The sequence below is a fragment of the Equus quagga genome, chromosome 1 (genome assembly GCF_021613505.1).
Source record: "Equus quagga isolate Etosha38 chromosome 1, UCLA_HA_Equagga_1.0, whole genome shotgun sequence".
In the NCBI taxonomy this organism is placed as follows: Eukaryota; Metazoa; Chordata; class Mammalia; order Perissodactyla; family Equidae; genus Equus; species Equus quagga.
This window is the reverse complement of record NC_060267.1, coordinates 61933954-61956334: the sequence shown is the minus strand read 5'-3', so window position 1 is coordinate 61956334 and position 22381 is coordinate 61933954. Positions and strand designations below refer to the sequence as shown.

Genomic DNA, 22381 nt, shown 5'->3' with positions numbered 1-22381 from the left:
CTTAGGTCTATGATCCATTTCAAATTAATTTTTGCATAATGTGTGAGATATGGATTGAGATTGTTTTGTCTGTGGATGTCTAATTGTTTGGGCACTCTTTGTTGGAAAGACTTTCTTCATTGAATTGCCTTTGCACCTTTGTCAAAAATCAATTGGCCATTTTTGTGTGGATCGGTGTCTGCTCCACTGATCTCTGTCTCCATCCTCTCACCCATGCCATATTGTCGCTTTCATTACTGTGGCTTTGTAGTAAGTCTTAAAGTCAGGTAGTGTGAGTTTTCCAGTTTTATTCTTTCTCAAAATGTTTTTGGATATTCTACTTCGTTTGCCTTTCCATATAAGTTTTTGAATCAGCTTGTCGACTTGTACAAAAAATCCTGTTGACATTTTATTTGGAATTGCATTAAATCTTTAGATCAGTTGAGGGAAAATTGTCATCTTAACAACATTGAATTTTACAATCCATAAACATGGTATATCTCTCCGTTTGTTTAGATTCCTCTTATTTCTTTTATTGGTGTTTTGTAGTTTTCAGTATATAGCTCCTGCACATATTTTGTTATATTTAGTCGTAAGTCTTTAATGTTTTTTGTGCAGTTTTCATAATTTCAGTTGCTGATTATTTATTACTAGTATAGAGACATATAATTGGTTTTTGTATTGCCTTTATATCCTGTGAACTTGCTAAACTCATATATTAGTTCTAGGAGGTTTTTTTTTAGATCCCTTGGAATTTTTCATTAGACAATCATGTTATATGTGACTAGAAACAGTTTTATTTATTTATGTCCAATCTGTATGCTTTTTATTTTGTTTTTATTTCTTGCACTGCCCAGGATTTCCAGGATGATGTTGAATAGGGGTGATGAGAGCAGATGAGAGTTTTAAAACTCAAACACATATACCAAAAAAAAGTAGCTTTTCTTTTTAACTGATCTGATCTTATTTTCCAGCCTCTCTCCCCTTGTATTTCTGACTTTTGTTTTGAACAGCATTAGGAAAGTCCTTATACAAGTAGACAAGTAGTTGTAAGTGGTAACAATTTATTTTTATCTACTGTCTTGCAATCTGAAGGTTTTCTTCAAACACATATCAGAAGAGATGCTTTGTTCCAATTTTTGTAAAACTTCATAATTGGTAGATTTCCAGTGTGTTACAAGTTAGTAGAAGGTGTATGCTATTGTGTCTTCACTTAAAAAAAAGTTACTATGCAATGAAAATGGCACTTTACCTGTGTCATCTTCCTCCCCAAATCCCATAACCCCAGTCTAATTGTGAGAAAAACACCAGACAAATTCCAGTGGAGGAGCGTCTTCCAATATCCCTGACCAGTGCTCCTCAAAACAGCAGAGCCCAAGAAACTGTCACAGCCAAGAGGAGCCCAGGGAGACAGGACAGCTGAGCGTGGTGTGTGTCCTGATGGGTCCAGAAACAAAAGGAGCTGCCAGGTGAAGACTACGGAAATCTGGGTAAAATGTGGACTTTATTGGTGACAATGTATTAATATTGGTTCATTAATTGTAACAATGTGCCATACTAACACAATAATAATTAATAATATGGGAAACGGTGCTCGGGAAGGCAGGAGAGGGAAGGAGGTAAATGGGAACTTTCAGCACTGTCTGCTCAATTTTTCTGTAAATCTAAAACTTCTAAGAAATGGTCTATTAATTTAAAAACAAGTTAACCTGCATTTTAAAAATGAAATTAAATCCAAAAATGTTTGTAAGCTCTGGAACACTTTGCTGGAACCCAGAGTTTGGCAAAGCACACATGAAACTCCTGGTCTGATCAATGTAAACGAGTCTTGAGGTAATTCAGTGTACTCTGCACAATAGAGTGGGACCGTGCAAGCTGAATCCGTGCAAAGTGACCTTAATAATCAATGGGAAAAATTACCACTGTTTAGTGGCCTTTAAAATTTTTTTGTCAAAACATTAAAAAGTCTCTTATTGTCAGTAATAATGAATAGAGAAATGAAAAAAGTATTAAAACAAATATTTAGTACACTGTAATTGGGAATATTGAGACTTAAAGTGCTTTTTTGTTTTATTATTAAAGAAAATTTACCAAGACACCACTGCTAAGGATTTTCCTTTCCTCTGTCTCTAAATTCTTAACTGATGTCTCAAGGCATACAGATTGGTCTTTCCTACTTACAGGAGACACTTTGGAAGATGTATTTTATATCTTTTTTTTTAACACTGAGGAATTTTATGGGAGTGAGTACTTTAATAACTTGATTAAACAAAAAATCCCCCATGATTTTTGTTCATGAATACTCTAGTATTCAAAAGCTTCTGAGTTTTTAAGTCAAACTATTCAGTGATATTTTAAATTTTTCAAAGTTATGAAGTAATTTATATAAGAAAGAAGGATGTTTCTTTCTGCAATATTATTTTCCACATACATGGAAAGTATGTATTTCTCTTTGAAAAACTAACTTTTAAGAAGGTTCCATAGTGTAAGAGTGAAGATAATCTTCTCACACGCCCTTTGAGCTGTCTCGCTGAGATTTAATAAAACACTTTCTACCAAAAAAAAACACACAAACTTCCCTAGAATGATTTGAATAGTGCTGGCCTTCTTATAATGTAACTAGAACGGTACAGAGTGAGCATCTTTTCTATCCCTTTACAAATTACCATACTCCTTTCTAAGTTTGGATCAGCTTCCAACATTTTATCCCTTATGCTTTCAATGTCATGACATATCTCTGAGAGTCACTTTAATGTGAAGTATTTTGCTGGCATCACTTCCTCTGGGACATAGTCATCCTTTCCTCATTTATGTTGATAAATTCATCGTCACTGCACTCCTCTCACTGCATATCTAGGGTCTCTTGAATAGTGAGTGTCATCCATGGTCAGCTGTTTCTTCTATAACTCCATTTACGATAGATTCAAATTTCACCTCCAGCATTATCACTTTCTGATTCTTTGCTGTACTTTGATTTTTAAATTATTTTATTGATTTAAAGAATTTATTAGTCATAATGGTTTATAACTATGTAATTTCAGGTGCACGTTATTATATATCAGTTTCTGCATAGGCTACATCATGCTCACCACCAATATTCTAGTTTTTAGTATATGTGCTACCGAAGCGAGCACAATAGTCTAGTTTTTATCTGTCACCGTACATATGTGCTCTTTTACCCCTTTTCCCCACCCCCTACCCCTTCCCCTCTGGTAACCACTAATCTGTTCTCTTTATCCATGTGTTTGTTTAGCTTCCACATATGAGTGAAATCATATTATATTTGTCTTTCTCTGTCTGGTTTATTTCACTTAACATAATACCCTCAAGGTCTATCCATGTGATTTCAAATGGACGATTTTGTCTTTTTTATGGCTGAGTAGTATTCCATTGGATATATATACCACATCTTCTTTATCCATTCATCAGTTGATGGGCACTTGGGTTGCTTCCATATCTTGGCTGTGAATAATGCTGCAGTGAACATAGGGGTGCATAAGTCTCTTTGGATCATTGATTTCAAGTTCTTTGGATAAATACCCAGTAGTAGGGTAGCTGAATTGTATGGTATTTCTATGTTTAATTTTTTGAGAAATCTCCATACCGTTTTCCATAGTGGCTGCACAAGTTTGCATTCCTACCAGCAGTGTCTGACGGCTCCCTTTTTTCCACATCCTTTCCAACGTTTGTTATTTTTTGTCTTGGTAATTATAGCCATTCTGACAGGTGATATCTCATAGTAGTTTTGATTGCATTTCCCTAGTGATTAGTGATGTTGAACATCTTTTCATGTGCCTGTTGGCCATCTGTATATCATCGTTGGAAAAATGTCTGTTCAGGTCCTCTGCCCATTTTTTGATCAGGTTGTTCACTTTTTGTTGTTGAGTTGTATGATTTCTTTATATACTTTGGAAATTAACCCCTTGTCAGATATATGATTTGCAAGTATTTTCTCCCAGTTGGTGAGTTGTCTTTTCCTTTTGTTCCTGGTTTCCTCTGCCTTGCAAAAGCTTTTTAGTCCAATGTAGTACCATTTGTTCATTTTGTTTGTTTCCCTTGCCTGAGTAGACAGGTGTTCAAAAAGATGCTGCTAAGACCAATGTCAAATAGTGTACTGCCTATATTTTATTCCAGGATTTTTATAGTTTCAGGTCTTACATTCAAGTCTTTAATCCATTTTCAATTAATTTTTGTGTATGGTGAAAGATAATGGTATACTTTCATTCTTTTGCATGTGGATGTCCAGTTTTCCCAGCACCATTTATTGAAGAGACTTTCCTTTCTCCATTGTCTGTTCTTGGCTTCTTTGTCAAAGATTAGCTGTTCATCGATGTGTGGTTTTATTTCTGGGCTTTCAATTTTGTTCACTTGATCTGTGTGTCTGTTTTTATACCAGTGCAATGCTGTTTTGATTACTATAGCTTTGTAGTATATTTTGAAGTCAGGAATTGTGATAACTCCAGCTTTGTCCTTTTTTCTCAGGATTGCTTTCGCTATTTGGATCTTTGTTATTCCATATAAATTCTAGGATTCTTTGTTTTATTTCCATGAAGAATGTCTTTGGGATTCTGATTGGGATTTCATGAATCTGTAGATTGCTTTAGGTAATATGGACATTTTGACTATTTTTATTATTCCAATCCATGAGCATGGAATATTGTTCCATTTCTTTATGTCTTCCTCTATTTCTTTCAATAATGTCTTATAGTTTTCAGTGTATCAGTCTTTCATCTCCTTGGATAAATTTATTCCTAGATATTTTATTCCTTTTGTTGCAGCTGTAAAAGGGATTATATCATTGACTTCTCTTTCTGATAGTTCATTACTAGTGTATAAAAATGAACTGATTTTTCTAAGTTGATTTTGTACCCTGCAAGTTTGCTGTGGTTCTTGATTATTCCTAATAGTTTTCTAGTGGATTCTTTAGGGTTTTCTATATAGAGAATCATGTCATGTGCAAACGTCGAGAGTTTTCCTTCTTCCTTTCCAGTTTGGATACATTTTATTTCTTTTTCTGCCCAATTGCTCTGGCCAAAACCTCTGTACTATGTTGAATAAGAGTGGAAAGAGTGGGCACCCTTGTCTTGTTCCTGTTCTCAGAGGGATGTCTTTCAGTTTTTCACCATTAAGTATGATGTTGGCTGTGAGTTTGTCATATATGACTTTTATTATGTTGAGGTACTTTCCTTCTATGCCCATTTTATTGATGGTTTTGATCATAAATGCATGTTGGATCTTGTCATATGGTTTCTCTGCATCTATAGAGATGATCGTGTGATTTTCTTTCCTCATATTGTTAATGTGGTATATCACATTGATTGATTTGCAGGTGTTGAACCATCCCTGCATCCCTGGTATAAATCCCACTTGGTCATGGTGTATGATCCTTTTAATGTATTTCTCAGTCATGGTGTATGATTCTTTTAATGTATTGCTGTATTCAATTTGCCAATATTCTATTGAGGATTTTTGCATCTATGTTTATCAGTGATATTTGCCTGTAATTTTTCTTCTTTGTGTTGTCCTTGTCTGGTTTTGGTATCAGGGTAATATTGGCTTCATAGAATGAGTTAGGAAGCATTCTGTCTTCCTCAAGTTTTTTGGACTAGTTTGAGAAGGATAGATATTAACTCTTTGAATATTTGGTAGAATACTCCAGAGAAGCCAGCTTGTCCTGGACTTTTGTTTTTCAGGAGGTTTTTGATTGCTGTTTCTATGTCTTTACTTGTGATTGGTCTATTCAAATTCTCTGTTTCTTCTTGATTCAGTTTTGGAAAGTTGTATGAGTCTAAGAATTTATCCATTTCTTCTAGGTTATCCAATTTGTCAGCATATAGTTTTTCATAGTATTATCTTAAATCCTTTGTATTTCTGTGGGATCCACTGTAATTTCTCCTCTTTCATTTTTAATTTTATATATTTGAGTCTTCTCTATTTTTTTTTCTTAGTGAGTCTGGCCATGGGCTTGTCAGTTTTGTTTATCTTCTCAAATAACCAGCTTATAGTTTCATCAATCCTACTATTGTTTTTTTAGTTTCCATTTCATTTATTTCTGCTCTAATTTTTATTATTTCTCTCCTTCTGCTGACTTTGGGCTTTATTTGTTCTTCTTTTTCTATTTCTATTAGGTGTAGTTTAAGATTACTTATTTGAGATTTTTCTTGTCTGTTGAGGTAAGCCTGTACTGCTATAAATTTCCCTCCTAGGACCACTTTTGCTGTATCCCATAAGAGTTCGTATATTGTGTTTTCATTTTCATTTGTCTCCAGGTATTTTTTTATTTCTCCTTGGATTTTATCACTGATCCAATGGTTGTTCAGTAGCATATTGTTTAGTCTCCACATATTTGTGCCTTTCCCAGCTTTTTTCTTGTAATTGATTTCTAGTTTCTTAGCATTGTGGTCAGAAAAGATGCTTGATATGATTTCAATCTTCTTAACTTTTTTGAGGCTTGCCTTGTTTCGTGTGCACTTGAGAAGAATGTGTCTTCTGTTTTTGGATGGAATGTATTATACCTAATAAGTCCATTTGGTCTAGTGTTTCATTTAAGGCCACCGTTTCCATATTGACCTCCTGTCTGGATGATCTATCCATTGATGTAAGTGGGTTGTTGAGTTCCTCTACTATTTTGTTGCTGTCAATTTCTCCCTTTAAGTCTATTAGTAGCTGCTTTATAAACTTTAGTGCTCCTGTGTTAGGTGCAATATATTCATAACTGTTATGTCCTTTTGGTGAAATGTCCCTTTTGTCATTATCTAGTGCCGTTCTTTGTCTCTCATTGTCTTTTTTATCTTGAAGTCCACTTTGTCTGATATAAGTATGGCAACACCTGCGCTCTGCTGCTTGCCATTTGCTTGCGGTATCATCTTCCATCCCTTCACTCTAAGCCTAAGTTTGTCTTTAGAGCTGAGATGTGTTTCCTGGAGGCAGCATATTGTTGGGTCTTGTTTTTTAATCCATCCAGCCACTCTGTGTCTTTGGATTGGAGAATTCAATCCATTCACATTTAGAGTGATTATCAATATATTAGGTCTTAATACTGCCATTTTATCTCTTGTTTTCTGGGTGTTCTATATTTCCATTGTTTCTCTTCCCTTGTTTTCTGACTGCCATTTCAGTTTGGTGGGTTTCAATGATGATTTTCTGTTTTCTCTTTATTTATGATTTGTAATTCTGCTCTGATTTTCTTTTTTAGTGGTTACCATGAGGTTTGTACAAAATATCTCATAGATGAGATAGTCCATTTTCTGATAGCCTCTTATCTCCATTAGCCTAAGTAGATTCCATCTCTTTCCTCTTCCCCTTCTGAGTTATTGTTGGCACAAATTATTCTTTTTTGTGTTGTGAGTTTGTGACTAAATTTAAGTGTTTATAATTATTTTTGATCCTTTCCTTCCATTTATCTTTTTTGTTATAATTGTTTGCTAACCTCTTCCAATAGATAGCTGCATTTTTTTTATTTTGTCTATCTATCTCCCTGCTCAAAGCTTTGTAAACCTTTGCATTTTTGTTGCAGGTAGGAGGGTTTCTGCTATCATTTCTTATAAAGGATGTCTAGTGGCAATGAACTCCCTCAGCTTTTGTTTATCCAGGAAGGCTTTTATTTCTCTATCATATCTGAAGGATAGTTTTGCTGAATAGAGTATTCTTGGCTGAAAGTGTATGTCTTTCAATATTTTGAATATATCATTCCATTCTCTCCTAGCCTGTAAGGTTTCTGCTGAGAAATCCACTGAAAGTCTGATAAGGATTCCTTTGTAGCTTATTTTCTTCTACCTTGCTGCCCTTAATATTTTTTCTTTGTAATTGACTTTTGCCAGTTTTAATAGTGTATACTTTGGAGAAGGTCTTTTTGCAATGATGTAATTAGGAGTTCTATTGGTTTCATGTACTTATACGTCTAATTCTTTCCCCAGGTTTGGGAAGTTCTTAGCTATTATTTCTTTGAACAAGCTCTCTGCTCCTTTCTCTCTCTCTTCCCCCTCTGGAATACCTATAATATTGATATTTCTTTTCCTAATTGAGTTGGATATTTCTCAAAGGATTTCTTAATTTTTTTTAAAAAAATCTTAGTTCTCTCTCCTCCTCTACCTGAAGCATGTCTATGTTTCTGTTCTCTAAGTCACTAATTCTGTCCTTCATAATATCAGCTCTATTTTTTATGATTTCTAGAGTATTTTTTATCTCATTAATTGTGTTCTTCATATCCTGAATTTCTGTTTGGTTTTTTGTTTTTTAGAGTGTAAGTCTCTTTGGTGAAGTATTCCTTCTGCTCATTAATTTTATTCCTGAGCTCATTGAACTGTCTTTCTGAGTTTTCTTGTAACACATTGAGTTTCCTTATGAAAACTATTTTGAATTCTCTGTCATTTAGTTTGTAAACTCCTGTGACTTCAGGATTGTTTTTGGAGACTTGTCATTGTCCTTCTGCTCTGAAGTGTTACTATAGTTCTTCATGATGTTTGAAGAATTGATCCTTTGCCAGTACATTTGTGGTAGTATCAGGTCTCAGATTCCACCTGCTACCACTGGGAGGGAGCAGGAGCTGTGTTTTCTGATCCTGCCCCCTCTGCTGGAAGTTGTGCAGGGAGAGCTGCTCTGTGTTTGTGAGGGTTGGCCACAGCTGCTCTGTAGATTGCGCTCATGTGGGCAGGACCTCTGTGCTGAGCAGGCAGATTGCACACCATAGGCAAAGCCTCTGTGCTCTGCAGGTGTGTCACTCTTGCATGAGCAGGGCCACTGTGCTCAGCAGGGGACCAGCTGAGCTGCTGCACTAGGTGGGAGGTTCACTTACACTGGGGCTGAGCTTCATGACTCAGTTGGGAGTATTCCCATGGGCAGGGCTGCCACAGCACAGTGGCTGCTCCCACAGGCCAGGCTACCACTCTGAAAGAGTTTGCGCAGGCCAGGCTGCCCCTGCCTCCTCTTACATTTGCACCCAACACTGTGTGAGGATCCACAACCTGGCTTGCTGCCACCAGGGATGGGGAGGGGAGTGCTCACCTAATTCCACTGCCTCCCGGGGATCAAGTCCTCCCACCTTCAGATGCATGGCTGCATGATTCTCTCAGATGTCCTGTTGTCCTGTGCCGAGACTCCTCTGCTGGTTAATGAAACGCCCATTTAGTTGTAACTTAGAGGGGAGAGACAAAGGGAACAACTCACTCCACCATGATGCCGACATCAGTCACTGTACTTTCATTTTTGTTGCCCAATTCCCTCTTGGATATCTGTTTTGGTAAAGTGCCATGTAGTTTATCACCTGGAGAAAAGGAGGCAACACAACTGTACTCTCTTTGTTGTCTGTGTGAACTGAATGACTGATGCACAGTGACAATCACTGACAGGCTTTGAAAAAAGTGATGCACTGGCCACTGACCATGGTGCTCATCTGTTATTTATGTAGTGATTTGTGGACTAAAATGTTAGCAGTGAAGTTTGTACTTCATGCGGTTATTCACTTATGTGGTTAATATACTGTGGTGACTGAGATTTGAATCATGTTTGGGAACTGGTGTTATTTGACTAAACCATGGTACCTGAAATTTGTGCATATTGTGACTGTGACAAGTGAAGACTACCTATACCCTGTATGTCTATAAAATTAGTCCTAATCCTTTTACTATCTTAAAATTCGATTAACTATTATGAGAATACTATGATTTTTAGAGGATATGTACTCATTTTAAAGGAATACTGAAAAATGTGAGGGTTCATTTGGTCTCATACCTGTATTCATTGCTAGCACTTAAAACTTCAGAACACAAGTGCAGGACAGTGGAAGTCATCATCAAACAAATTTATTTTAAGGGCCAGCACTATGTGATACGGTGGTGGACACAGAAGATTAAAGGTCAGAAAACAGAGACCTTCAGATCATAAGAACTTGAACTCTGTGTGAACCAAGATATTTCCCTGCACCTCCTACCCATCTTCTGGTTCTCACAGAGGCTGAACCTGGCTCAGAAGAGGGACTTGGGCTAAGTAACCTTTTGGAATTCTCTCAAATCCCTATAAATCCTAAATACAAAAAAAATCTATTATTTCAACAAGTAGGTCTAGTATGTTTAAAAATGTTTCTTCCCAGTGTCCTCTGTGAGTTCCAAGCAGGAAGTAACCATTTTCTTCTCTCTGAAGCATGAACTCCTAGCTGAGATTGCCACTGAGAGGTTGGGCCTCTCACCCCCCCCCCACCCAACCATGTTATAAGTGCTTACACTCACGGATGTACAAAATCATACAACGTATTGTACTTGGCCAAGAAAACCTAATTACAAGGCAAGATACCCCCAGTGGCTGCAAAACCAAGTCCATGTATGATACTCTTCCTTAGAAAATATTTTAGGTTGAAAGGTTTTTGCCACCCATTCAGGAAGGTTACCCTCTGAGGCTGCTCTGGTGCTGAAGCACAGAATAAACAGTTGTCAAATTCACTAATTGCTGGCTTCTTGGAGGCAGTGTTCAAAAGCTATCTCAAAGTATGGTGTGCTCAAAGTACAGACTGAAAAATTCAGTGAGTGGATGAAGTTTGACTAATCTCAGAAGTTTTAATGGTGCCTGAGGATGGCAAACGGAGTAGAACAAGAACAGCAATAATGTACAATTAAGAAGCTAAACTGGAGTCCAGATTTTGTTTCAGACTACCATTTACTGTATTTGTTTTTTGCGGGTTTGTTGTGGGATTTTTTTTGTTTTTGTTTTTGGTTTTTTTTCCTGAGGAATAGTTGTCCTGAGCTAACATCTGTGCCTGTCTTCCTCTATTTTGTATCTGGGTCACTGCCACAGCATGGCCACCAATGAGTGGTGTAGGTCCATGCCTGGGAACTGAACCCAGGCCACCAAAGCAGAGTGTGCCCAACTTAACCACTAGGCCACAGGGCTGGCCCCTGTGTGTGATATTTTTAATAAGGAACCTAGTTAGACATTAAGGTTCCATGCAGGACTCCATTTTCTGGAATCTTACATAACATTAAGGGACTGATAAATATTAAGAGACTGGAAGATGATAAGGGAAGCTGGAGTTAGTAAACTATTAGGCTCTCTCATAAAATGCCCATGGATGAAACAGAGCAATGCGCTTGCATGATGTCATGCTTACAATTGAAACTGGTCATCCTGGTGGAGCATTTGCCACTGGTAGGGGTTGGGTTCCAGGGGCTCATGCTAAGAGGGTGTAAGCTACTGAAGGCAGCAAGTGCAGGATGATTAGAGGGAGAGTTATAAAGAAAGTTTGTGAGCAAAGCTGAGAGTCGAGCTGAGAAACCAAAAGGAACTGAAACATCTGGAGGCAGGCTCAAGGCTGAAAATGAGAGAAAAATGAGAAAAGTCCACTTTCAGGTTTCTGTGTAAACAGAGGCTTTCATTTCACTTAGGTCAATACCTAGGCCTGGGATTACTGGGTTGTGTGGTAGGTTCCTTAAAATTATAAGAAACTGCTAACATGTTTTCCAAAGTGGCTGTACCATTTTGCATGTCCGTCAGCAATATAAGAGTTCCAGTTCTTCCACAGCCTCATCAGTACTTGCTATTGTCAGGTTTTTGCTGTTGTTTTGATTTGGTATTTAGGCATTCTATTAGGTGTAAATTAGTATCTCACTGTGGTTTTAATTTGCATTTTCCTAATGACTAGTGATATCAAGCATCTTTTTATGTGCTTATTTGTCATCTATATATCTTTTTTGGTTAAGTGTCTTTTCAAGTCTTTTTGACCATTTTTTAATTTTTAATTTACAGATGATATCAAAATACTAAATTTGGGGTCAGGAGTTCCCATTGATTTTTTTTAATTTATTTTTTTATTGAGTTAACATCGGTTTATAACATCATATAAATTTCAGGTGTGCATCATTATATTTCAACTTCTGTATAGACTATATCATGTTCACCACCAAAAGTCTAGTTGCCATCTGTCACCATACAAATGTGTTCTTTTACCCCCACACACACTTCCTCTCTGGTAACCACTAATCTATTTTTGGTATCTGCATGTTTGTTTGTTGTTGTTCTTTTATCTGCCACAGATCAGTGAAATCATATGGTATTTGGCTTTCTTCCTCTTACTTATTTTGCTTAGCATAATATGCTCAAGGTCCACCCATGTTGTCACAAATGGCAAGATTTAATCCTTTTTATGGCTTAGTAGTATTCCGTTGTATATATATATACACCACATCTTCTTTATCCATTCATCCATTGATGAGCACTTAGATTGTTTCCAAGTCTTGGCTGTTGCAAATAATGCTGCAGTGAATATACAGGTGCATATATCTTTTTCAAATTAGTGCTTTCATGTTCTTTGGATCAATAGTCAGAAGTGGAATAGCTAGATCATATGGTAGTTCTGTTTTTAATTTTTTGAGGGCTCTCTATACTGTTTTCCATAGTGGCTGTTCCAGTTTACATTCCTACCAGTACTGCCCAAGGGTTCCCTTTTCTCCACATCCTCTCTAACACTTGTTATCTCTTGTCTTTTTAATAATAGCTATTCTAACAGATGTAAGATGATATCTCATTGTAATTTTGATTTGCATTTCCCTAATAATTAGTGATGCTGAGCATGTTTTCATGTGCCTTTTGGCCATCTGTATATCTTCTTTGGAAATATGTCTTTTCAGATCCTCTGCCCATTTTTTAATTGGGTTGTTTGTTTTGTTGTTGAATTGTATAAGTTTTTATGTATTTTGGATATTAACCCCTTATCTGAAATATAACTTGCAAATATTTTCTCCAATTGGTAGGTTGTCTTTTTGTTTTGTTGATGGTTTCCTTTCCTTATTTCAAAGTACTAAATTTGGGGTCAAGAGTTCCCGCTGACCTTTTCTTTAATTTAAAGACTATATTTTTGGAGCAGTTTTAAGTTCACAGCAAAATCAAGAGGAAGGTACAAAGATTTCTCAGATATCCCCTGCCCCCACACATACATAGCCTCCCCCATTATCAACATCTCCCACCAGAGTGGTACATTTGTTTTAATTATTGAACCTATCCTGACACATCATAATTACCCAAAGTCCATAGTTTACATTAAGGTTCACTCTTGGTGTTACACAGTCTATGGGTTTGGATAAATGTACAATGACATGTATCCGTCATTATAGTATCATACAGAGTATTTTTATTGCCCTAAAAATCCTTTGTGCTCTGCCTATTCATTCCTCCCCTGACTCCTAACCGCTGGCAACCACTATTCTTTTTACTGTCACCATAGTTTTGCCTTTTTTGAAACGTCATATAGTTGGAATCATACAGTATGTAGCCTTTTCAGATTGACTTTTTTCACTTAGTAATATACATTCAAGGTTCCTTGATGTCTTTTCATGACTTGATAGCTCATTTCTTCTTAGTGCTGAATAATACTCCATTGTCTGGATCTACCACAATTTATTTATTCATTCACCTATTGAAAGACATCTGTGTTCTGTGTTGCTTCCAAGATCTGGCAATTATGAATAAAGCTGCTATAAACATCTGTGTGCAGGCTTTTATGTTAAAGTGAGTTTTCAACTGCTTTGGGTAAATACCAAGGGGCACAATTGCTAGATCATATGGTAAGAGTATGTTTAGTTTGTAAGAAACTGCCCAACTGCCTTCCAAAGAAGCTGTACCATTTTGGATTCCTGCCAGCAATGTATGAGAATTCCTGTTGCTTCATATCCTTGCTAGCATTTGGTGGTGTTAGTGTTCCAGATTCAGGCCATTCTAATAAGTGTGTAGTGGTATCTCATTGTTTTAATTTGCATTTCCCTGATGACATATGATATGGAGCATCTTTTCATATGCTTATTTGTACATCTTCTTTGGTGAGGTGTCTGTTAAGATGTTTTGCCCATATCTTCATTGGGTTCTTTGTTTTGTTGTTGAGTTTTGAGAGTTCTTATATATTCTGCATACAAGTCCTTTGTCAAACAGGTAATTTGCAAGTGTTTTCTCCCACTCTGTGGCTTGTCTTTTCATTCTCTTAACAATGTCTTTCAAAGAGCAGAAGTTTAGAATTTTGATGAAGTCTGATTTTTCAGTGTGTTCTTTTTATGGGTGAAACTCTTTGACCTTAGCTCAAAGTCATGAAAGTTTTCCCGTGTTTTCTTCTAAGAGTTTGATTGTTTTATATTTAGTGTTTAAGTCTATGATCAATTTTAAGTTAATTTGGAGTGTGTGAAGTATAGGCCAAGATTCAGTTGATTTTTTGGTGGGGGGCAAATGGATGCCCAATTATTCTGGCACCATTTTGTTGCAAAGATTATCATTTCTCCATTGGCTTGACTTTTCACTTTGGTCAAAAATCATGTGGCCATTTATGTGTTCAATCTACTTCTGGACTCTATTACAGGAATTGACTGCTTTTTTTCTTAAAGGGCCAGATAGTAAATATTTTAGGCTTTACAGGCCATATGGTCTCTGTAGCAACTACACAACTTGGCTATTGTAGCATGAAAGCAGTCATAGCCAATATGTAAACAAATGGGCATGACTATATTCCATAAAACTTTATTTACAAAAATAGTCAGTGGACACGATTTGGTCCACAGTCTGCAGTTTTCCAACTCCTGCTCTAATCTGTTGCAGTGATTTTTTTCCTCTCTTTCTTTTCTCTGGTACTACACTGTGTTAGTGTATATAGCTTTATGGTAAGTCTTGAAATCAGGTAACGTAAGTCTTCCACTTTATTCTTCTCTTCCTCAATTGTTTGAGATGTTCTAGTTTCTTTGCCTTTCCATAGAAATCTACAAAAAGTTCCTGCTGGGAATATACAGATCAGTTTGGGGAAATTGAAATGTTAATAATATTAATTTTTACAATCTTTGAACTTAATATATCTCTTTGTTTAGGTCTTCTCTGATTTCATTCATCAACATTTTATAATTTCCAAATATTTGGGGATTTTTTTCAGATATCTCTCTGTTATTGACTTCTAGTTTAATTCTGTTATAGTCATACAATATACTTTCTATGATGTCAATTTTTAAAAGTTTGTTAAGGTTTGTTTCATGGCCCAGAATATGGTCTATCTTGATGAATATTCCATCATACAAATGAATGTGTGTTCTGCTCTTGTTGGATGGATTGCTCTATAAATGTCAATATGGTCAAGTTGGTTGATAGTATTATTCAGGTATTCCATATCCTTGCTAACTTTCTGTCCACCTATTACAGAGGGAGGAGTGTTGAAGTCTCCAGGTATGTTTGTGGATTTGTCTCCATCTGTTTTCAGTTATGTCAGTTTCACTTCATGTATTTTGGAGCTCTGTTCTTAGGTGCGTACATATTTAAAATTGTTATGTCTTCATGGGTAGTTGGCCCTTTAATCACTATATAATTTTCCTCTTTACTGCTGGTAATTTTCCTTGTCTGAAGTAGATTTTGTCCGATATTGAAAGAGTCAGTCCAGCTGTTTTCCGATTAGTGTTTGCATGGGCTATCTTTATATATATGTGTATGAAATCTATACATATGTATGTGTAATCTATACATATATAAAATCATGTTTAAAGTAGGTTTCTTGACAGCAGCATATAGTTATATAGATTGGTCTTTTTAAAATTGAATCTGAGAATTTCTGTTTTAATTGATATGTATAAACCATTTACATTTACTGTGATAATTGAAATAGTTGGATTTAGATGTACTATTACATTATTTTCCTGTTTGTCTTCTCTGTTTCTTGCTTCTCTTTTCCTCTTGCTTGGCTTTTTTGGAATTTTTACCTATTTATTAGTGTCTGTTTTAATTTATCTATTGGCTTTTGGATATATAGCTTTGCATTATTTTTTAGTGATTTCTTCAGTGATTATAATATACATACATAGATCTCACAGTCTACTTAGATTTAATATTTTATCACTTCAAATTAAACACAGAAGCCTTGCAACCACAGAAGTTCCTTTATCTTCTCCCTTTGTCAGTGTCTTATGTATTACATCTATAAACACAATGTTGTGATTGTTGCTTTCAACATTCATACATATTTTAAAGTACTTAAGAGTAGAGAAATAGTCTATTTACCCTTTCTGTTGTTCTTTCTTAATTCCTGAAGTTCCAAGTTTCCTTCTGAGATCATGTCCCTTTAGTCTGAAGAACTTTCTTTAGTGTTTCTTTTAGAGCAGGTCTGCTGGTGACAAATTCTCTTAGTTTTCTTTCATATGAGACTGTTTCTAGTTCATCTTCATGTTTGAAGGACACTTTAGCTGGATATAACATTGTGGGTTGATAGTCTTTCTTTTTTTAACACTTTAAAGATGTTGCTACACTGTCTTCTGGCCTATATGGTTTTTGATGAAAAATCCACAGTCATTCAAACTATAACATATTGTTTTTCTCTGGTTGTTTTCAAGATTTCTTTATCCTTGGTTTTAAGAAGCTTGACTATCATGTGTCTGGGCATGGTTTTCTTTTAGTTTATCTTGTTTGCAGTTCATTGAGCATTTTTGAATTTGTAAATTTGTGACTTTCACTAAATTCCGGCAATTTTCAGGCATTATTTCTTCATATATTTCCTGTACCCATGATATATATAGAGATAGATAGATAGAGATGTGTGTGTATATATATGTGTATTAGACTAAATGAAATGGTAATAATGGTTATCTTTTTGAAGGAGTTTAATTTCATGAAATTCCTAAAATTCTAGAGCTCCGTATCCTTAACTAACTTTAAGAGCTTAGTCATTAAACAAATGATTAAGTTAATTAATAAACAATCTTTGGATGCCTGAACTATTTATACTAAGTGTATGCAAAAATACTATTCACTAAACATAATTTTGATTTATCCTCATTTCTTAGAATGGCAGTGTATTAACAAATATGCAAATGCACTAGATGATTATTTGCTACCTCAATTTTCTTAAGTTAATATGCAGTAGATGCCCATGAAAAAACTAGCTGAATCACTGTTGCTTTTCTGTCTTCTAGTTTTCTCTTATGTCTGGAGAAAAGAAAAGTTGGTTACTTTAGTTAAAGATGATAATGTAATTGGTTGACTACGCTAGATATTTTTTCTGTTTCTCCAGTAACTAGAGCAATGCCTTTAACATACATAAAAGTGCCCAATTAAAATTTGGGGGTTTTTTTTGTTCTTTTGTTTTTACAGATTAGCTCCTGAGCTAATATCTGTTGCCAATCTTCTTTTTTTTTTTTTTCTTTGTCATCTCCCCAAAGCCCCCTAGTACATAGTTGTATATTCTAATTGTAGGTCCTTCTGCCTCTGCTACGTAGAACTCCACCTCAGCATGGCTTGATGAGCAGTGCTAGGTCCACACCCAGGGTCCAAACCAGCAAAATGATGGGCTGCTGAAGCGGAGTGCATGAACTCAACCACTCGCCCACAGGTCTGGCCCCTAAAATTTGCTGAGTCAATGAATGAATTGACTGTGGCAGTGGCAATGGATACAAAAGCCTAAGACTGAGCCTAAAGTATCTTTACAACAAGAGGTACCCCTCTTCCCAATTTAAAAACATTTGTTTCTGGGCTATAGGTGGGGTGTGGTATTATCTCCATAAGTTAGAAGAGAAAGGAGAAACTTACAGAAAGAGAAAACTCCAATGAAGAAAGAAATAGAACTAGAAGGATAAGAATAGACAGGAAGAAGAAACTAAAAGAAAAAAAAATCCAAAAAGAGGATTAAATTGGATGAAAGGGAGATCAAATGACAAGAAAAGAGATAGATTGTGATGGATAAAAGATGGCATTTTGAAACACAAGCCTTTTACCAATAAATGTTGTATTATTAGAAAAAGAACTTCCAATGTCGATGGGACAATCAGTTATCAATTACTTCAAATACTAACGCTGTGTCATGGTTTCACATTTGGGCTTCAACTTCTCACTCCCTTTCTCCCCTCCCTTCACCCTCTCCTCTAATCTTTCCTCTGTCTTTCCTTCTCATCCCCTCAGGACTGCATGTGTACACACCCACAAAGACCACAAAACCTATAGAGAAGTGCGCCCACACGGATGTTTATACCTTGAAACACATGTGGTCAGATTCAGGAGACCCACCTCCACAGTTCACATCCACGTGATGCAGAAAAATACACCCACAAGGAGACGTCCACAGTCAGTTTCCGCACAAAGACAAACGAAACCTAAAGCTCACTTCATTGAGATCGACTATATGCAAATTAAAATGTACCCAGAGTGAAATAAATATTTCAGGAATCCTTCTGTTGTCCTCGTTAGACAGACACACCGGCAAACTTCGTGCATGCTGATCCCTGCACTTGGATCACTCTCTTCCAGTTTCAGATATTAAAAGCCTCTCTTTGCTTCAAGCACCAGCTTAAATACCATTTTCTACGAGAAGCTTCCCCAGATCACTTCAGCCAAAAATAATCTCTCTCATCTTTACAGGAGATTTATGTAACAGTTTATCTGTACCAGGCACACTCTGAGATATTTGGAGTGTTTTTGTATAACTACCAATTATTTCCTACCTGGCTGGAAACATACAACTTTTAAGTGATCAGGATTCACTTCTAGATAACCTTCATATTCCCCCCAAGGCTTTATTCAATAAATAGCCTTTAATAGATACCACTTTACACTAATGGGGACAACTTAAGCCCAAGAGGAAGGCAGCTTAGACTGAGAAATGGTGGCACTCACTCTCATCTGTGAAGAGGCTGGGACTGTGGTCACTGTGGCAGCCGGAGGTTTAGGACTACACTCCCTGCCCATGTGGCTGGTCGTGAGGCTGACACTAACTAGGAGGAACAGACAGGAGGGAGAGCTAGGAGTCAGTGTTCCTCACCTTTACGAGTAGAAAGGCTCCATCTTGTCAAGGCTCTTGGAGACAACTGATTTCTTCAGGATAGGCCAAGTGTACTTAAACTGAAAAGAGTCTGAGGCATAAATCGCAATGCTCATATACTAATTTACGCTGGGAATATAATTCCAAGGATCCTGGTGTACTCCCACCTGCCGGTCAGGGCATTCTCTTCTTATAGGTCGATTAAATTGAAAGTTAGATTCTAGTCAGAATGATGAGTCTGTCTGTAATCAAGCCAGGGGTGTGAATGGGACAATCTCAGGTGCTGTGACAGCCTGACACCTGTTGCTACCAGGGGACACACCTGATGAGGGGAAGATGGCATTGCAGACCTTTGGACCCAGCCTTGATCTTTGGCTCCTGTCTTAGATTCCACTTATTACTGTGGCCCTCCTCTTCAGAAACTACTGGGCGTGTGAGTAGTCTGCACTTTCAGATATCTTCTTATAATCATACTGCGTGTCTATGTTCTTTCAACTTGATTGAAATGGACGTTGCAAGGTTGATGGAGTTTAGAGAGAAACTTTTTATCTATCACTAAGTTGCTGTGTGACCTTGGCCTAGTTACTTAACTTCTCAGTGATTCAGTTTCCTCATATATAACATGTGATAACAATACCTGGGTCCGGTTGGTGGTAAGGACTGGTTGAGGTGATGTGTGTAAAGGGCTTGACACATGGTAGCTTTGCTCATCAGGGTTAATTCCCCTTTCTTCCTTGTGTTCCTGAATTCTTAACCTCCATTTATAGTTCACTGTCAAGGCTAGATCATTGCCAGAGATGGCGAAACTCACCTGCTATAGGAAGATGTTTCACAATATGATCCACTGAGAGTTGCTTTAAATTTTATGGGTCTTTTGCTATCACCCCTCCCTATGGGAGTTCTTTTCTTTTTCTTAACTAAAAACCATCATAAATAGGAGTTAAATTTTAGAACATTTAGAAGTATGTCTTTAAGTGGGAAAAAAAAGATGTAGCTCCTGAAAACATTTTTGAAATCATGACTGAAGTTTAATTTTTATAGCTGTTTCTTTTAGGTGTATTATTTAAGGCAAATGGGAAGGTAATTATATTTTCTTTGATTGAATGGGTAACTTTCAGTAATATTCAATAGAATAACACATTTTATATAAGAATAAAAATTCATTTTTTAATCAGAGTAATGTGCTGTTTATAAGACATGAATAAAATTTAATCATTTTGATTATAAAAAGCTTTATATGTATATTAATTCAAAAGCATTTTTACATATGTTTATGTTTAACATAACATCTCCTGTCTTGTGACAGTTTTTAGTTGTTAGTAAGGTATTTTAAAGCATTTTATTTTGGAAGATTCTGTTTTTAATTATATTTTTATGAAGGAAAATTTCAAATATATTACAGTTGTTAAGAGAATATATAACTGTCACTCAACTTCAACAATTAACACTTACGGGTACACAATTGTTTCTTCTGTACCCCCACACTATTCTGACCCCATTAATTTGAAGTAAATCCCAGACATCAGGCAGTTATATCAGTAAATATTTCAGTACGTATCTAAAAATATTCAAACTTAAAAAAATGACTGCACTACCATTATCAAAGCTAGAAAGTTCACAGTAATTTCTCAATATCATCAATTATCCAATCAGTGTTTAAATTCCCTTGATTGGCTCATAAGTGTTATTTTTATTTTTACAGTTTATTTGTTGGAATTAGACTACAAGTACAGTCCATAAATGGCAATTAGTTGAAATGTCCCTTAAGTCTCTTAATCCGTAGGTTCTGCTCCATTGCTTTTACTCTTTTTCCTTAAAAATGTTTTGGTTGAAGAAACTAGATCAGTTATCTATAGTCTTGATTCTGGTGATTGCATCCCTATGGTTTAGGATGTTTCTTTGTCCTCTGTATTTCCTATTAATTGGTAGTTAGATTCAGAAGTTTGATCAGATTTAAATTTAATTCTTTTTGGCAAGAATACTTCATAGGTGGTTGTGTGTTCTTCCTTTGGAAAGCACATAGTATCTGGTTATCTGTTTATGATGTCAGTGATGTTTGATGATTAATGACTAGATCCATTAATTCACTAGAGTTTTCAAAATGTTGGTTTTGAAGTTTTTAGTTTTGATGAAGCCCAATTCAGCAATTTATTCTCTTATGGATCATAATTTCGGTGTAATATCTGAGAGATCTTTGCCTAACCCAAGGTCACAAAGATTTTCTCCTATGTTTTCTTCTGGACGTTTTATAGTTTTAGGTTTTATTTTAGTTCTTTGATTTTTTGTATTTTTGAAGAAACCGTTCATTAGAAGGGCTGCATCCAATAGAATTTTTTACACCAAAAAAATGCCAGTTTATCTTCTCTATTAATAACACAAGATCTCAGCAAATGCAAATAGCATTACATTCCATTCCATAAACAGTTAAAACTAAATTAAACGTTTCAATTTTAAATGATATTTGCAGAGACCTCCCCATTCATATATTAATATTGATTTTTTTAAAAGGAAATATCCTGTATTTCCTAAGGAAAAACTATGTAGATACTAAAAAGCTGACAAAGATAATATCAAAAAATGAATAGTAAATACTGTCTTTTATTCTGCTGTACTGCATGGGTCTTAGCACAAGAATACAGTTGTCCCTTGGTGTCCTTGAGGGATTGGTTCCAGGACCCCCTCCCCCTGCCACAGGTACCAAAATCTGCGGATGCTCAAGTCCCTTGGATAAAATGGCATAGTATTTGCATATAACCTACTCACATCCTCCCGTGTACTTTAAATCATCTCTAGATTACTTGTAAAACCTCATACAATGTAAATGCTATGTAAGTAGTTGTTATACTGTATTGCTTAGGGAATAATGACAAGAAAACAAAGTCTGTACGTGTTCAGTATGGAAGCAACCGTTGTAGGCTTTTCAATCCCCGCTTGGTTGAATCCACAGATGCAGAATACACAAATACAAGAGGCTGATTGCAGCCACAAATAATATATGTTTGTAAAGACTTTTGCCCCACAGTCAAATATCTGTTATTTTTTTTTACTTTGGTAAAAGGTACATAACATAAAACTTACCATTTTAACCACTCTTAAGTGTATAGTTCAATGGCATTGAGTACATTCACATTGTTTTGTCTCTGATCCATTTTAAATTAATATTTGTATGTGGTGAGAGGAATGGATTGAAATGAATTGCTTTTGCATATTGATATCAATAGTTCCAGATCCACTTGTTGAAAAGACTATTCTTTTCCCACTGAATTGCTTTTGCTCTATTGTCAAAAATCATTTGTCCATATATGTGTAGGTCTGTGGAGTCTCTGTTCTGTTCCCTTGGTCTATTTATCAGTCCTTATGCCAATAGCACACTGTACTGATTACTGTGGCTTTATGAGAAGTCTTCAAATCAGGTAGTGTTAGCCCTCTGTATTAAGGTTCTCCAGAGAAAAAGAACCAATAGAATATACATATATATATATGAGAGATTTATCAAGACGGGCTCCGTGGCCAAGTGGTTAAGTTTGCGCACTCCACGGCGGCAGCCCAGGGTTTCACTGGTTCGGATCCTGGGCGAGGACATGGCACTCTGCTCATCAGGCCATGTTGAGGCAGTGTCCCATATGCCACAACTAGAAGGACCCACAACTAAAATAT

General features: G+C 36.1%; 1 protein-coding gene across 1 annotated transcript in view; it reads left to right on the top strand.

The window, feature by feature from the left end:
- The first annotated feature begins 1368 nt into the window (after positions 1-1368).
- The window catches only part of LOC124242337 (protein FAM205C-like), a 34255-nt gene continuing 13242 nt past the window's right edge, over positions 1369-22381 (top strand). The window contains exon 1 of the mRNA XM_046667281.1: positions 1369-1469. The gene's annotated coding sequence lies outside the window, so the exon portion shown is untranslated. The remainder of the gene's footprint in view (positions 1470-22381) is intronic.